The sequence below is a fragment of the Pristiophorus japonicus genome, chromosome 14, assembly GCF_044704955.1.
Source record: "Pristiophorus japonicus isolate sPriJap1 chromosome 14, sPriJap1.hap1, whole genome shotgun sequence".
Classification (NCBI taxonomy): Eukaryota; Metazoa; Chordata; class Chondrichthyes; family Pristiophoridae; genus Pristiophorus; species Pristiophorus japonicus.
This window is the reverse complement of record NC_091990.1, coordinates 159451289-159465398: the sequence shown is the minus strand read 5'-3', so window position 1 is coordinate 159465398 and position 14110 is coordinate 159451289. Positions and strand designations below refer to the sequence as shown.

The 14110-nt window shown below is 41.9% G+C and overlaps 1 pseudogene; it reads left to right on the top strand.

The window, feature by feature from the left end:
• The first annotated feature begins 12144 nt into the window (after positions 1-12144).
• On the top strand, positions 12145-12345 carry LOC139280320 (U2 spliceosomal RNA; annotated as a pseudogene).
• Positions 12346-14110: the final 1765 nt, after the last annotated feature.

Here is a 14110-nt window from a genome sequence, read left to right as displayed (position 1 = left end):
TGGCCAATATTTAAGTTCTGACGCGGATCATTTTTTTTCGGTTGTGATGCTGAAAATACACTTTCATCTCATTGCAAGATGAATTTTGAAAGGTCTTGTTCTTGATAGGCTGTGCAGCATGTTGTATCTATTATCTGTTCCGATCATGGCAGCATTGGCACAGGTCATCCAACAAGAAAGGAGCAACTTAAGGTATGCATTTGAATTTTCCAACATTTGGTTTCATTAAGATAACAATTAGCCACTAGATGTATGAGCAGGTCACTGTTAAATCGGGGATTTGCTTAAAAAAATATAGGACAAATGTAGGAAATCTATGAATATGTAAAATGTTAAGTATCCAGCTCTTTTCATGGGTTCGTATCCCTAATGTCTTGCCATCAATCCCTGGTTGCCTTCTTTTCTCTTCCTGCTCTAAGCTCAATCTGTTAACGAAGATTCCTTATGTTATCTGTGCAATAAAACTGAAAGAAAATTGGTTCTTCTTTATTGGCGACATATTGAAGACACATTGAAAAATAATTCAAAACAAAGTTTGTTCTTTTTATCTTTTTTAAAAGCAAATGCCTTGATAGGACGTTAAACTCTTTTGGGAACCATGCAGGTATTAAGCTGTTGTAAGCAGTGTCTTGCAGTCAGCATTTTGTATGCTTCACTATAAAGGAGTCATAAGGAGAGTGTTACACAGTTTCAGAAGGCATTATCAGTGTGTTACAATGAGGGGCTACTGTAACATGGCCTTTCAGATTGATGTTGAAAGTCTGATTTGTAGCACGTAACATAACGCACCATCTTTATGCAAATAATTGCTTTTCTGTCCAAGCTGTTTATACAGCTAGTAATTCACATAGATGTGAGCTTTGTTAACAGCTTGAGCAGGAAGTCTTTATTACCATAAAGTATGTACAGGAGGCACAATGGGGAATAGTGGAATAGTGAGCTTTGACCACAAGGGAAGAGGACCTCATAATGAATAACCTGATGAGTTATAAATTATTTAACATGAGCAGAATAATTTTAACTTGGTGTCCCCACAATTATCCATTTAAAGTCATATTGTGTACCATGAGGAAAGTTAAGACACCAATTAGTTTTAGATTTGATACAACGTAGATTTCATATTTTAAATGGACAGATGATGGGTCAATGACATTCAATTGGATTGTTATGGTCTCCCAAATCGTGATCTAATCTTGACTAGAAGATATAAGGAAAAGGTACCAGGTAAAGTGCTTTCCGAGAGAAAAATAAAGGAAATTTTAGCTATTCTTTTGTGATTCCTATTAGTCAGTTGGAGAGCAATATTAGCAAAGGCATGGAACAGGTTGTTTATCGGTTGACTTGGTTGCAAATCTGCAGGCCATGGGATTGGGGAGAGTAACCTTAAGAAAAAGAAAGACTTGCATTTATATAGCGCCTTTCACGACCACTGGATGTCCTAAAGCACCTTACAGCCATTGACGTACTTTTTTGGGGGGGTTTAGTCATGGTTGTAATGTAGGAAACACAGCAATTTACACACAGCAAACTCCCACAAACAGCAATGTGATAATGATCAGATAACCTGTTTTTGTTATGTTGATTGAGGGATAAATATTTGCCAGGACACCAGGGATAATTTCCCTGCTCTTCTTCAAAATAGTGCTACAGGATCCTTACATCCACCTGAGAGAGTAGACGGGGCCTCAGTTTAACATCTCATCTGAAAGACAGCACCTCCGACAGTGCAGCACTACCTCAGTACTGCACTGGAGCGTCAGCTTAGATTTTTGTGCTCAAGTCTCTGGAGTGGGACAATGAACCCACAACCTTCAGACTCAGGGGTGCGGGTACTACCAACTGAGCCACTGGCTGACAAGGAACATGAGGGAGAGTCCATGACACAATGGCATTTATTGTCATATCATTAAGCATTGTTGCTTTCATGTTGGATATGACAAGGTGCACGATTATAATTTACTGCAACAGAAACGAAGTAATTTGCAGATTGAGCCTGCCTTGGTCATAATCCAATAAATCGGATAAGATAAGCAGATCTTTACAAAACAGTTGCCCCTACTGCCTCAAAAAGACATTAGTTGCTGCTGTAAGGCTTATGTTGAATGTTAGCTTGGCTCAGTTGCTGGCATTCTAACTTCTGTATTAGCAGATTGCTGGCTCAAATCCTACTCTATGACTGGAGCATATAGTTTTGGTTGACAATCTAGTTAGTGTTGAGGAATGTTGCATTATTCAGGCAGATATAAAAGATCTCATTTGAAGGAATGATTTGAAGAAAAGCTGGGTGGTGTGGCAACATTTCTCTTCCCATTGTTAAGCCAATGAATTACTTTTTTTTTGGAGTGTTGTCACTGTTGTAATGTAGGAAACGTGGCAGCCAATTTCTGCACAGCAAACTCCCACAAACAGCATCATAGGCAGTCCCTCGAAATGAGGATAACTTGCTTCCACGCCGAAAAGGGATGAGTTCACAGCTGTTTCAATGAAGGACCTAATATTCTGGATCCCGAACTATATCTTGAAGGGTGAAAGATGTCTGTGTGTGGATTTTTTTAACGTGTGGTGGCCGTTGCACACCAGCCACCACACGGGCTTGACAGAGCTAGGTCTTGGTCCAGTGGCAAGGATTAACCAGGATGACTGGAGACCAGCTCTGCTGCACGGACCTAGTGCGCACACATATTGCAGTGTGAGCCTTCGCCTCTTCTGGGCCCCGAGCTCTCGCTTCTCCTGGGCCCCGATCTCATCCCTCTACGAACTCTTGCCTCTCCTTCGCCACAAACAACAATGTGATAATGACCAGATAATCTGTTTTAGTGATGTTGATTGAGGGATAAATATTGGCCACGACACTTGTGGGATCTTGCTGTAAGCAAATGCCTGCCTGCAGAACAACAATCACTGTGTTTTAATTATATTTTATGTACCTGGCGATGCTATATAAATACAAGTTTCTCTTCAATTAGCCTCATCACAAAATTATTGTTTGAATCACTACTTCAATGTTTGAACAAAAGTTTCCAATCCCAGTCCAGTAATGCCGAACAGCCTAGTATCTCCCTTCATATTCCAATGACAAGGTAAAACGTTTAGAGGGTATATTTCCATGGGGTTCTCCCGCTCATCCACTGGAAACATTCATGATGTTTTTTCAGATTTTCCACATCTTTTCCACCTTGGACGAGCAGGAAATTCACCCTCATCATTTTTAGTGTAAGTTTATATGTAATATATTAATATTAGGGCAACCATATAGAAAATCATTGATTGAATAAACTCTCTGCCACTTACTGTAGAATGGCCGACTGTATTATTTATTTACAAAAGTGTCTGGAGCTCTAAATCTTCTTGTGTGATTCTGTTTTTAATGAATTGTTTATAGTGTGTCAGCTGTGGCTCAGTGGGTAACACTCGCACCTCTGAGTCAGAAGGTTGTGGGTTCACATCCCACTCCAGAGACTTGAGCATAAACATCAATGTGGACACTCCAGTGTCGTACCAAGGGAGTGCTACACTGTCAGAGGTATTGTCTTTTGATGAGATGTTAAACCGAGGCCCTATCTGCTCCCTCAAGTGGATGTTAAAGATCCTGTGGCACTATTTTGAAGAAAAACAGTGGAGTTATTCCCGATGTCCTGGCCAATATTTATCCCTCAATCAACATCACTAAAACAAATTATTTGGTCATTATTATATTGTTGTTTATGTGAGCTTGCTGCGCACAAAATGGTTGCTGCATTTCCTACAGTACAGCAATGACGACACTACAAAACAACTTTGCTGGCTGTTAATTGCTTTAGGACATCCAGTGGCCATGAAAGAAGCTATATAAACGCAAATCTATTTCTTGATATGTTTCTATTCTATCATAATCCATTTATTTATATGATTTCTTTACTTTTTTTATGATTAAGTGACAACAGCTTTATTGCATTTTTTTTGCAATAAATTTGATGATTGGCCCCTTTCAAAGCCCCACTGGGGTGATAGACAGAGATGTAAGAGTTGAAGGGACATAAGATAGTTCTGACGAAAGGTCATCAACCTGAAACGTTAACTCTTTTTCTCTCTCAACAGATGCCGCCTGACCTGCTGAATATTTCTCGCATTTTTTTGTTTTTATTTGAGATAGTGTGGGAACTGGGTCAGCTGAGCATGAAACAAATATGCTGCTTCAATACCTTGCACTGATGTCCTTGCATTGTAAGAAATAGAAAACCAAATGTAAAACTGACCAATTTTTATTTTCACAAATCAGGCTTGAAGATCTCAGATTTTTAAAAAAGGAGGGAGAGAGAAAACAGGGAATTACAGACCGGTCAGCCTGACATCGGTAGTGGGTAAAATGATGGAATCAATTATTAAGGATGTCATCGCAGTGCATTTGGAAAGAGGTAATATGATAGGTCCAAGTCAGCATGGATTTGTGAAAGGGAAATCATGCTTGACAAATCTTCTGGAATTTTTTGAGGATGTTTCCAGTAGAGTGGACAAGGGAGAACCAGTTGATGTGGTATATTTGGACTTTCAGAAGGCTTTCGACAAGGTCCCACACAAGAGATTAATGTGCAAAGTTAAAGCACATGGGATTGGGGGTAGTGTGCTGACATGGATTGAGAACTGGTTGTCAGACAGGAAGCAAAGAGTAGGAGTAAATGGGGACTTTTCAGAATGGCAGGCAGTGACTAGTGGGGTACCGCAAGGTTCTGTGCTGGGGCCCCAGCTGTTTACACTGTACATTAATGATTTAGACGAGGGGATTAAATGTAGTATCTCCAAATTTGCGGATGACACTAAGTTGGGTGGCAGTGTGAGCTGCAAGGAGGATTCTATGAGGCTGCAGAGCGACTTGGATAGGTTAGGTGAGTGGGCAAATGCATGGCAGATGAAGTATAATGTGGATAAATGTGAGGTTATCCACTTTGGTGGTAAAAACAGAGAGACAGACTATTATCTGAATGGTGACAGATTAGGAAAAGGGCAGGTGCAAAGAGACCTGGGTGTCATGGTACATCAGTCATTGAAGGTTGGCATGCAGGTACAGCAGGCGGTTAAGAAAGCAAATGGCATGTTGGCCTTCATAGCGAGGGGATTTGAGTACAAGGGCAGGGAGGTGTTGCTACAATTGTACAGGGCCTTGGTGAGGCCACACCTGGAGTATTGTGTACAGTTTTGTCTCCTAACCTGAGGAAGGACATTCTTGCTATTGAGGGAGTGCAGCGAAGGTTCACCAGACTGATTCCCGGGATGGCGGGACTGACCTATCAAGAAAGACTGGATCAACTGGGCTTGTATTCACTGGAGTTCAGAAGAATGAGAGGCGACCTCATAGAAACGTTTAAAATTCTGACGGGGTTAGACAGGTTAGATGCAGGAAGAATGTTCCCAATGTTGGGGAAGTCCAGAACCAGGGGACACAGTCTAAGGATAAGGGGGAAGCCATTTAGGACCGAGATGAGGAGGAATTTCTTCACCCAGAGAGTGGTGAACCTGTGGAATTCTCTACCACAGAAAGTTGTTGAGGCCAATTCACTAAATATATTGAAAAAGAAGTTAGATGAAGTCCTTACTACTAGGGGAATCAAGGGGTATGGTGAGAAAGCAGGAATGGGGTACTGAAGTTGCATGTTCAGCCATGAACTCATTGAATGGCGGTGCAGGCTAGAAGGGCCGAATGGCCTACTCCTGCACCTATTTTCTATGTTTCTATGTTTCTATGGTGACAGCTGAACTAGTTTTATGCCGTGGATTCATTTATTAGTTTATAGGATGTGGGCATCGCTGGCAAGGCAAGAATTTATTGCCCATCCCTAATTGCCCTTGAAAAGGTGGTGATCAGCCACCTTCTTGAACTGCTGCAGTCCGTGTGATGAAGGTACTCCCACACTAACTTGGTCGTAGTGGTTTGGTACAACTGAGTGATTCGTTAGGCCATTTCAGAGGTCAGTTAAGAGCCAACCACATTGCTGCGGGTCTGGAGTCACATATAGGCCAGACTGGGTAAGGACGGCAGGTTTCCTTTCTAAAAGACATTCGTGAACCAGTTGGGTTTTTCTGACAATCGGTAGTTTCATGGTCACCATTACTGATATTAGCTAAAGTGGAGCAGCGCAGTGATTACATCAAGTTCTCACATGAGCTTTCCCACATCTGAGTAACAAACAACCTCTCAAACCACTGTGGTTAATAATGGTGCTGAATAGACCGGTGGGTATTGCTGAAGGAATATGGGGCTAGGCTTTCCACTTCACATCGCCCATCTATGGCCCATCTATCGCCCAAAATGGACTTCTGTCGCCCATTTTGAGCAAAAAGTGGAAACTATGCCCAAAATATCGCCGGAAAAATAGCCCCCCAAGTTTCCACTTTGATTACTGAGATGATTGCCCAAATGATCGCCCACACAAGGCCCATCCCAAGTTTCAGCACTTAGCATGCACTTCGCTGGACCGATTCAAGGCTCAAAAGAGTGCTCAAAAATAGTTGCATTTTCAGGGCCTTAGGGAGGGAAATGGGCACTACGGACGCCATTTTTAGGCTCTGAGGAAGGGTGGAGAATTGTTCTGAGTTATTTAGAGAGTAAAATTGAACCCAATTGTACTCAGAAATTTGGGACAGGGAATATAAATAGGTATTATCACATTATCTATGCTAAATAGATCTCATTGGAATTATTTAATAAATGGTTTTTACACACTGAAGTTATGTAATGATATTCTGTGGTGAAACAGAATAAACAAACAAATCTGCATGAAGAACTGTATATTGTAAAACTTATGTAAATAATAGAAAAGGTACAAAAGTTGTAGAAAGTTTTTTTTATTAACAAAAATATATATTTTTTAAGAACTAATGAACAACACCCTCCCTCCAACCCCCCACCCCCCGCACCAACCCACCCTTCCCTCAAAATCCCCAAATCGTTAGAAGAAGAATAAATTGAACATTTTAAAGAACGAGTGGCCATTTCAGTCATGATAACAAGTGACCATTTCAGTCAAGACAACAAGTGACCATTTCACTCATGATAACAAGTGACCATTTAAGTCATGCTAACAAGTGACCATTTCAGTAACGATAACAAGTGACCATTTCAGAAAGAATGGAAAGTGAACAGTTAAGTAATGATAACAAGTGAACAAGTGAACATTTACCTATTGAATACAATTGGCCAATTTAGTAACAATAACTAACAATAACAATAACAATAACAAGAGTATACTAGATTGATAACAGCAAGTGAACATTTTAAAACAAGTGAACTGTACAGAAGGACTCCCCCCTCCCTACCTGCGGCCACGTTTCCCTTCAGATCCTGTCCCACCCCGTGTTCGCAACCCACCCGCCCGCTTTGGTCTACGCAGACCGACACCAAGACATCGTGCAGAGTGGGATGTCAGGACTTCCTGCCGTGGTGGAGGTGACGGAAAGGAAGCCGAAGCCTGAGGCTCTTCTTCTGAGTCCGGAGGAACTTGTGCCCTCTGTACTCGCTTGTGTGCTAGGGGTCTCGGTGCGAGCAGACGCGACACCTTGGGGTGCAGCGCCGTGTCCAGCCAGCAATGCTTGCCGTCGGGCATTGGTTGCGGCTGTCTGCTGCCGAATAGCCTCCAAGTCTCCCTTGCAGTCAGTGACTGCTCAGAAGACCAGTTGGAGAAGTTCTGGCAGAACTCGCTCCAGGATGCTGGAAACTCGCTCCAGTTCGCAGAGAATCCCTCGAACCCGTGGATAAGGTCGCGACCAATCACGACCGTCTCCCTGCACAGGGAAATCAAGCTCTCTGTCTGGCCCTCCAAGGCAGGCGATTGCTCACCACGCTGACCAGACCTCCGTGGGGTCGGCGTTTGCAATATGACGCGCCTTGGCGTCGCCACCTGCACACCGCTTGGTCCTGGTGCTTCTTCCATCTCAACCGAGATGGCCGCAGGTTGTTCACCCCCCGCAAAAAAAATCTCTTCTTTCGTCTCCGTCTCCTCCTCCTCCTCCTGCTAAAACACAGCAGCAGGAGTCTGTAGTGGTTCCTCTTCATCTCCAGCCTCCTGTGATACTGGAGACGGTTCAGTGGTAGTGGACTCCACTGACTCGATGACCACTTGACCTTTAATTTGATAAACAACGATTAACTATTCAAATTATTGCATTACAATTTTTCTAGAAGTCAAACATTGCAATGTTTTCCTTTACCCCATAAGCACAGGTGATCACAAGCTTTAACATGACCTAACATGACCTCATTCAAACATCAATAGCACATCACCATTATATACCAGATTATATTATAATTACATAAAAATACATTGTAATTGCATAACATTACATGCGTAACTACGATATTTTCAGTATTTACTAATGATTCACACATTGAACAATGCACATTTCTCATTACTCACTTGTCTCAAGGGTGGGTTTGGCCACACCACGGCTTTCTGACCCCACCAAGGCCACCGCGAGATCCCCACCGCGAGATCCTCGTCGGCAGATAGAGTTATCATCATGGCAGAGCCCCCGCCCGTCCTTCGTGGCTCCCGATTATTGATCGAGATCTTCCTCTGTAAATGATCCGATAATATTGCACGGCATAAGCAAATGGAGCAGGCGATTTAAGACATTGAAGACATTTAAAACTGACAGATTAAAATGTTCTATTACAAATTAGCATTACGTCGCATATTTCACATTGCAACATTTAACTTTATACTGGGTTGCATAAATTTATTAATAATTTAGTTATGTTTAAATGCAAACAAATAACATTGCAGATTCTTGTTACTATTTGGATCATTATAAATTTCAACTTACTCTCGCAGCTGCAAATAGGCTGCTCCAACGTTTGCGGCACTGGTCCGGTGTCCGGGATCATGTCAGCAATCTCTGCCCATGTTTTGTGGCATGAATTTTGCTTGTATGGAAAATGCTCAGTGTAAAATTAGTGCGTAGCAGTTATTTCAGGAAGGAAAAGAAACTCAATAGACATGAAGTTGGTGACGAGTTTTTGCGGTCTTCCTCCAGACTTTGTACCACTCTCTTCCATAATTATGTGTTGGGGGAGCGGGCAGGGAAGTGGAGCTGAGCCCAAGATCAGGTCAGCCACGATCGTATTAAATGGTGGAGCAGGTTCGAAGGGCCAAATGGCCTACTCCTGCTCCTATTTCTTATGTTCTTAAATTCTTATAATTATCAACAGTGAGAGTGCTTTAAAGTTCAGCACACATCTCCGTGCCGGCTCTCAGATAGTCCTCACACCCCTGCCCTTTCCCCGTAGCCCTGCAAATATTTTTCCTTCAGATACTTATCCAATTTCCTTTTGAAAAATAAGATTGCATCTGCCTCCCCCACCCTTCCAGGCAGTGCATTCCAGATCTTAACCACTCGCTGCGTAAAAATGCTTTCACTTACGTTGTTTTTGGTTCTTTTGCCAATCACGTTAAATCTGTGTCCTCTGGTTCTCGACTCTTCCACCAATGGGAACAGTTTCCCTCTATTTACTCTGTCCCGACCCCTCATGATTTTGAACACCTCTATCAAATCTCCTCTCAATCTTCTCTGCTCCAAGGAGAACAACCCCAGCTTCTCCAGTCCAAGTCCAAGTCCTACACCCATGCCCAAGTCATTAATATATATCAAAAAAAGCAGTGGTCTTAGAACACCACTGTATATCTTCCTCCAGTCCGAAAAACAACTGTTCACCACTACTCTCTATTTCCTGTCACTTCGCCAATTTTGTATCCAGGCTACCACTGCCCCTTTTATTCCATGGGCTGGCAAGCCTATTATGTGGAACTTTGTCGAACGCCTTTTGGAAGTCCACGTACACCAAGTCAACTGCATTCCCCTCATTAACCCTAGATGTTGCCTCATCAAAAAACTCGATCAAGTTGGTTAAACACGATTTGTCTTTAACAAATCTGTGCTGGCTTTCCTTACTTAATCCACCCATACCCGAGTGACTGTTAATTTTGTCCCTGTTAATCTTCGTGAGTGGGGATAAATGACCAAATGTGTGGGGCCACCTCGGTCCCAGGGTGTACCACAGCAAAGATCCCTGCAGCTAGTGCGGTTTTAGCAGCATGACTCTGTGTGTAAAGACAAAGAGATTTAAATAGCCTTTTTTTGTAAACAGAGCCCACTGCACTGTAGAGGGCTTGCTGCTTATGGGATTGAAACAGTGAAAATCCATTCTAATTCTGCACAGTAGGTGAAACTCCAATTTGAAATCCTTTCTCAATGAATGCAGCTTCTATTTGGAGATAATTGAAATATAATATTTCAGTTGTTGCTCTTTAGTTCTTTTAATGTGTCATTAAAAGGGTTTCAATCCGATTCCATTCTCTGGGATTATTACTGTACTTTGTTTTACGATGATGATTCTTCTTTCATCTTTAATGAATTTAGAAGAGAATGCTACAGACCGGATAACCAATTGTGGGTATCTTGTGGACATGTTCTACCATACTGTTATTCAAATTCATAATTTAAATAGCAGAAGTTTTGGCCACTTCTGTCATAAGTGAAGTATACAATGGAATAAAATCCCAACAAAAAGCTGAAGAGGGGAGGTCTTTATTTAGCCCAGTATCTCAGGACATTTTGTCACATTATATTAACAAAGAACATGAGACTAATTGGTAGAAATGACCATTGTTCATGGTATTTGACACTTTGACATAGTCCTATGTTGGAGAAAAAATGAGGTCTGTATTTTCTATTTAAATTACTAAAGGGATAAACATGCCTCATTTTTATGATAAGGGACCTCCTACAAAACAAGTTTATTATTATGTTTAATGATCCCAGCAAAATAGTTTAACATTTTGCCTTAGAAAGCTTCCAAGTTGAAAAAGACTTTTGTTTCAATGCAATGACAATTGAAATCCATTGATTGAAAGGTTTTACCTTACAGCTAAACCAGGCTTGGTCTTTTGTTGTACAAAGTCAATTTAAAAATAAAGTTTGTGACTTTTGTCATAACAGTTGAATCTATTTTAAAGCAAGGGTTGCTGTCTCAAGCAGCTTTTTGGGCATTTTACTTCAACAAGGTTTAAATTGTTGACAGACTGGTATCTTTACATACAAGTGTTAATGGAGAGTGCATTTGATTTAGGATGAATGAGGAAGCAGGCCAAAATGACTTTCAGATTAGCTGTAACAGATGGAGAGGTCACAGTTGAACAACTTTACACAGCAGCATAAAGAGGATGTTCAAGTGAAGTTCATTGCCTGTAACAGATAGTGTCAATCAAAGGTAGTTTAGTCCCTCAGTGAACAGTCAGCCAGGCCTCAGACATGGTGTCATTCAAAGATTTTAAAAATGCATTGTGAGGCAAAGTCTGAAGTCTATCTGTTCTCTGTCAAAGCATAAATTATACAAAGCAGCTCCAGTGAGTATCAAAGAACACTGCGGCTTATGGACATTGCAGGTAAATTACAACAGAATGTACCGTTCTAATTTTCTCTCCGATTACCTGGTCAATTATCTAACTTCTTGTTTATGAGACCTTGCTGTGCGCAAATTGGCTGTCATATTTGCCTCCATAACAACAGTGACTGCACTTCAAATAAGTAATACATTGGCTCTGGGATATCCTCAGTACATGAAAAGTACGATGCAAATGCCAGTTCTTTCTTTCTTTCTTGTATGCAACATATGTTTTGAAAATTTTTTTGTAACTTGATTTATTTAAGGATTGACCAGTTATTGGGAACTAACTTGTATTGTGGAGTTTTTGTTCCTTTGATAAAAAAAGTACTTTATAAAAACAAACTATGGTGAAATCTCTAATTCAATTATTTTTAATTCTTGAGTCTGGTCTTAATTACTTTTGTGATTTATATCAAATCACAGGATGCACATCATATATTTCCTTATATTATCCAGTTCTATCTTGCAATCTTTGTAGATGATATATTATTCAAAATGGATGCAGAAAAGGACATTTTAGTTGTGAAAAAATTAGTCTGTTTTTGATGTAGGACAGTCCTTGGGTTTTTAAAAATGATCAGTAACAAACAATTATAGTTAAAATAAGTATGAAATGTTTTTGGCCCCCTGATGTTCCAGTGAATGCTCTACATGATATGATACTGAATCACACAACCAACTAGGTCCCTGGTCTGTGCTAAAATAGCTGATCTGAGCCAATGGTCTCAGTGTCTTCTCGGCCTTTTGGCTAAGATCATGCGTAACTGACCTGACAGGGGAGTAACCATGACCAGAAAGTGGTTCTCCCTGGATCAGGAAGGTGGTTCTCCTATGCTTTTTGGAAATAGGAGGTGGGTGGGGGGCCTGCCCCGTCCACCTCCATGGCACGAACCTGGTATTGCAGTACTTCCAGGAACGGTGCAGCTTTGGCTCTAGGCCTTTTGGCTAAGACCAAAATCATTGGCGCAGAGTGATCTTTGATGGGTGCAAGGTGACCTTTGGCGTTTATGATCTGACAAGTTGATCTGACAAAGAATTGGAAAGATTGGCAACGAATAAAACATTAAAAAAAAAATTCCTTAAGCTAGAGAAGGGAAAACATGAAGTTCCTCACTTGATTGTTGTCCCGAGATGACTACAGGTTGGACCTCTGTGGTCCGGCACCCTCGGGACCTGACCGGTGCCGAAACAGAGAATTTTCCCAATCACGGGAGGTCATGCCTAGCCTAGGCTTACCGGTACCTGTAGACAGTGCCCCGGTTCCTGAACGCCTCCATCACACTCCGGCTCAAGCTGCGAAACTCTGGCCTCGCTCTCTCTCGGTATGTAGAAATTTCCCAGTCACATTTATTAATTAATGCACTGGTTTGGTGATTTTTTTTTTATAAACCCTTCTCTCCCTCAGGCCCAGCTTCGATGCCTCAGTCAGCTGCCTGCCCTTCCCTTTCCTTGCCCGACCTGGTTACCTCACTGAACACTGAGAGCCAGGAAGTGGGGAAACTGGGACTAATGCCGAACCACGGATGTTTCCAGACCAGAGAGTCCCAGACCAGAGAGGTCCATCATCAACATCACAGGCAGTCCCTCGAAATCGAGGAAGACTTGCTTCCACTCTTAAAAATGAGTCATTAGGTGGCTGAACAGTCCAATACGAGAACCACAGTCCCTGTCACAGGTGGGACAGATAGGCGTTGAGGGAAAGGGTAGACGGGACAGGTTTGTCGCATGCTCTTTCCGTTGCCTGCACTTGATTTCTGCATACTCTCGGTGACGAGTCTCCCAGATGCACTTCCTCCATTAGGGCGGGCTTTGGCTCGGGACTCCCAGGTGTCAGTGGGGATGTTGCACTTTTTCAGGGAGGATTTCAGGGTGTCCCTGTAATGTTTCCTCTGCCCCCCTTTGGCTCATTTGCCGTGAAGGAGTTCCGAGTAAAGCGCTTGCTTTGGGAGTCTTGTGTCTGGCATGCGAACGATGTGAAAGAGGTCCAATCTGTAGTTGGAAATGCATATGGAATCGGGCATGGTTAAGCTCGACTGTATTATTCCGTATGATCAAATTACCAACTAACATTCACTTTTGAGGTTCACATGCCAACAGTGGGACAGTGATCCCTTGCTCCTGTCACGTCCCTTACCCCATTCATTACCCTATTATCTTGTTCCATTCCTACCATCCACTCACTCTTCCCCTTTGAACTGTCCACCTCCTTTTTGTGCTGTCGCTGATCTTACCCCATATCCATCTCTCCACTCCTATTCTTGACCCCAAGGGTGGGTGATGAGAGGCCAAACCCTATCGTCCTATCTATTTCTCTCAAAGAGATGTTGTTTGCTTTCAAAATTCAACTTGCTTGTTATTTTTTTAAGAAATCACGTTAGAATGAGGAATGATACTGTCTGTATGTCTTTCTCCCTCTCTCTGCCTCAGAGGTGTTACCAGTTAGGATCTCAGTCTCACAGGATAAGGGATACATTTTCTTAGTGTCAGCAAAGCATAGGTGTACTATTAATTGCAGAACATGAAGTCTCCGCGGATAATTTTAACTTTTGCCGATAGTGTAAAACAGGCGATATTAGATTGGCCGTCCGTTATATACCTCTCCCGATTTTCCTTAAATGAAAACAATCTTTAAACCAAATAGAACTTTATTGGGTCCAAATATGCATAATAGATTTAAACTTCAATAATCCTTGC